Genomic DNA, 4,780 nt, shown 5'->3' with positions numbered 1-4,780 from the left:
TGCGAAACTGTAATCGTGCCAGTATGAAATCTAATCACTGTCCAATAGGAACGCTCGCCTGCATTTGGGGCGGGGCTTAGACTCCAGTCAGAAGCAATCGCTCGTAGTTGGACTTGAAAGCAGCAGAAATGTCTTTTCACAACAGAATAAAAGAGGAAATAAACAGTCTAATTGGACAAATTGAGGCTGGTGCAGTTACAGACGACTACGTGCTTAACTTAATTAAGCTGAAGGTGCTGGACAATATTGAAAATGGACCTTGAAAGTGTCGTACATGTGCTTGAATTCCACCTTGTAAAGGTGGATGAACCCTGCAAACAGAGCTGAAGAGCGGACCGTCACCTCGACCCGCCACAGCGGAGCCCCCGCGATTGCTACCCCTATTTTCCAGATTATAAACTGCTACTTATTCCCTCACGCTTTGAACCATGCGACTTATAATGAGGTGTGGCTTTTCTGCAGATGTTTCTTCACACATCAGGGATGGAACAGAAAGTTAATCAGGTAGTAGGACAAAGTTGTAAATCAAAGAAGAAAGTGCTCATTTTCATTTAACACATGCAAGCAGCAGGCACACGCATAAAAACGCTACAGATGATATTCCGGAGTTACAGTGATTTTAACTTAGTTCATTGAGCACTCTAGTTTTGTCCTAACTAGATATTTAGACATAATACTGCTGTAATACTGCAAAGTCGTGGTCAGAGGTGAACTTCATATAGCCAGGTGAGCGCAAAGGGCGAGATTGGTTGTAGTAAGCAATGAGTTCACTCAGATATTGTGGGGCAAGACCATTTAATAATAATAATAATAATACTTTATTTTTATATAGCGCTTTTCTGAGACCCAAAGACGCTTACAATACATAAGGAAGCAGAAACATATAATACAAAACATACAAAACAGTACAAAGAAAATTATGGAGCAGGGAGATCATAGGCGAGAGAGAAGAGGTGAGTTTTAAGTTTTGATTTAAATGTGGAAAGAGAGGGAGACTGTTTGATCACAGTTGGAAGGGGGTTCCACAGTCGAGGAGCGAGTCTAGAAAAGGCCCGATCACCAAAGCTACAGAGTTTAGATGAGGGTACCTTTAGTAGTCCAACAGTAGAAGATCTAAGAGATCTAGAAGGTCTGTAGGGAAGTAGGAGGTCAGACAGATAAGGAGGAGCCATGTTGTTTAGAGCTTTGTAGGTCAGTAAGAGTATCTTAAATTGAATCCGGTATGTAACGGGGAGCCAGTGAAGATCCTGGAGAACAGGTGTAATGTGATCATGCATACGGGTGAAAGTGAGGAGTCGAGCAGCAGAGTTTTGGACCATTTGAAGCCTATGCACAGAGGAAGAACTAATACCAGCCAACAGTGAATTACAATAGTCTATCCTGCTTGAACTGAAAGCATGAATGAGGCGCTCAGCAGCAGACTGAGAGAGGCATCGCCGGATCTTTGCTATATTGCGCAGGTGGAAGAATGAAGTTTTTACAACAGAGTTTATGTGGGCAGTGAAACTAAGGGCAGGATCGAGGAGGACACCCAGATTCTGGACCAGGGTAACAGGTGAAATCTGTACACCGTCAATGTTGAGAGAGAATGGAGGAGTTTTACTCAGGACTGACTTGGTGCCAATCAGGATAAGCTCAGTCTTCATGCTGTTTAACATAAGGAAGTTTTGCTTCAACCAGTTTTTGATTTCTAATACACAGTTTTCAATATGAGCAGTGGGTGGATTGTTTACAGAACTGGTAGTGAGATAAATCTGGGTGTCATCTGCGTAACAATGAAAATTTATGTTGAAATGATGAAATATATGACCAAGAGGAAGGACGCCTTATAGGTTAACAGAAGAATTTTAAGTTCAATTCGATATTGTACAGAAGCCAGTGTAATGCCACGAGAGTGGGACTAATATGTCAAAATTTTCTAGCCTTAGTTAGGACTCTAGCTGCAGCATTTTGTACAAAATTGTAGTTTTTTTATGGACTGTTTAGAGCATCCTATTAGAAGACCATTACAGTAGTCCAATCTTGACGAGACAAAAGCATGAACCAGCTTCTCTGCATCAGCTAACAAAAGTAAGTGTCTCAGCTTGGTGATGTTACGTAAATGGAAAAAGGCAGCCTTAGTGACATTGCATATGTGTCAAATGAAAGATCTGAATCAATAGTGACACCTAAGCTTTTTGTGATGGATTTAGGTGTTACTGAAAAACCATCTAGGGTAAGGGGAATATCAGCCCAATTGCTTCTAGCAGCTTTGGGCCCAAGAATCAGCACCTCAGTATTATCAGAATTTAGTTGTGGAAATTTAGACGCCATCCAATTTTTAATGTCCTGGATGCAGTTCTCAATCTTGAGAGTAGTAGTGATATCATCCGGATTGAAAGACATATACAACTGAGTATCATCTGCATAGCAATAGAAGCTAATACCATGCCTACGAATGATAGTGCCCAGTGGTAGCATATATAATGAGAATAATATGGGGCCAAATACAGATCCTTGTGGGACGCCATATTTTACCTTAGAATGCTCTGAGCATTCGTTATTTACTAGTACAAATCAGTAACGATCTGTCAGGTAGGACCTGAACCAGGAGAGTGCTTGACCTCTTATGCCAATGAATGTTTTCAGCCTATTTACTAGAATATGATCAATGGTGTCAAAAGCAGCACTGAGGTCTAGCAGTATGAGAAAAGAAACGTGTCCTTTATCAGAGGAAATTAAGAGATTGTTCAGTACTTTAGTCAGTACAGTTTCAGTGTTGTGATGGGGTCTAAATCCAGACTGAAATAACTCTAAGACATGTTCTGTTTTTAAGAAGGAAGAGTTGTGAAGTAAAATTTTGGATATGAATGACAGATTAAAGATTGGCCTATAGTTGGACAGTTCCTGGGGATTAAGACCAGGTTTTGTAATTAGCGGCTGCTAGTTTTTAAAAAGATGACTGCTAGTTTAAATGAACAGGGAATGCTCAGGCTCAGAGAATAGTTAATTATAGTAAGCAAATGTTCTAAATTGCTATGCAGTAATTATTTAAGTAGATGGGTTGGTACGGCATCTAGTATGCATGTGGAAGGCTTAGCAGATCCTACCAATGAAATAAGCTCCTCACGAACAATTGGGGAGAAGGACTCACTCCAAAAGAGCAGTGAATTGTGAATTACTGAATTGATTAGTTCTTGACTCCTCGTTAGGCTAGAAACAGTTTTAAATAGGAGTCCTGAATTGTTTTTATTGATAAGTATGAGGATTTTGCCGTATGGAGGGCATGCTTATATTCAATAAGGCTGATTTTCCATGATAGTCTATACACTTCTAACTTAGAATTTCGCCATTTACGCTCGGCTCGTAAATAAATTGTAACCAGTAACTATACAGCACGTAAAAAATGTATCGGAGTACAAGTATTAAACTAATGGAAAATATTTAGTGAAGTAAAAGTGGAAGAAGGAGAAAAAAAACAATACTCCAGTAAAGTACAGATACAGCAGTTTAGTACTTAAGTACAGTAGTGAAGTAGTTCTACTTCGTTACTATACATCTCTGGTACAGGCCGTACCACACATTCACCATACCATCATTCTGCTAGAGCAGACCTGGGCAAACCAAGGCCCGCGGGCCACATCCGGCCCGTTGTGCGTCCCTGTCCGGCCCGCGAGAGGCCAATCATAAATTTAACAAATATCTATGTCGTGCGTGCAATACAACTGTGATGCTTTTATTTTGAAAGCGCTACGTTTTTGTTAATTCCGTGTGGATGTACGTGCTTGTGTGTGAGCTGTGCAAGAAACACTGTAGGTGATCAGCGACAAGTTAAGGCAAAATTTATACTTTCGCGAGTGAACGTAATGCGCGACTCTGCACCCCTCGCGCGAACCTCCGCGAACGGCGGAACATTTACGTGACAAATTATAATTGTGAACTGTGTTCCAGGTTTGAAAAGTGCTGGAATGTTGGCTAAAGTACTTGAAAATGCTTGAAATTGTAACTGTATTTCGATTCACAACAAATAGCTGACTGAACAGGGAAAAAAAAGAAAAAAAGAGTTAACGAAAATTCAGGGGTTTCCGTTCCAGAAACCGAGCTTAGAGAGAACCTGTATATATATATATATATATTCACTCTTTCTGAGCTTCTCATCATCAGTATTTCGAGAACCAATAGTTATAATGGACAAAATAATACTAACATATTTGGTTTAGGGATTATGATATTATTATGGCACATGGATTTTAAAGCTCTCCTGATAGAGGTGAGAGGTTCTTCTAAGCTCTTTTGTCTGCCGACACAAGTCGTGGCGTTTGTAGGGCATCACACTGTTAACACAAACCCTAAACACATATGTACAGCATCACATTGTTAACACACAATATTACACACATCTGTTGGGAATCACACTGTTAACACTAACCATACACACATCTGTATGGTATCACACTGTTGAAACTAACACACATCTGTAGGGCATCCCACAGAGCACAGGAGCACTTCTATGAAGAAATCCCATCAGCACCTCTATTATCAAAGTGGTCTGAGTCTCACTGTCTCCATGATTCCTGACTGGCTTCCACAAATGTACAGTGGTGAAGGTTCTGCCCAGTAGCATCTTGGTGTGGTGTGGCAGTACACCAATCAAACTGCTTTGACTGCTGTACAAGACATCTACAAAGAAAGAGGTCGGGACACAAGCATCATCATTGTCCCAGACGCCGCCCTCACCAGCCACAGCCATCCACCGGCAACCGGGAAAACGATTGCTAACATTCAGCCCAGCACTTCTAGA

Source organism: Brachyhypopomus gauderio, chromosome 9 (genome assembly GCF_052324685.1).
Source record: "Brachyhypopomus gauderio isolate BG-103 chromosome 9, BGAUD_0.2, whole genome shotgun sequence".
Taxonomy (NCBI): Eukaryota; Metazoa; Chordata; class Actinopteri; order Gymnotiformes; family Hypopomidae; genus Brachyhypopomus; species Brachyhypopomus gauderio.
Note: the sequence above shows the minus strand (reverse complement) of the source record.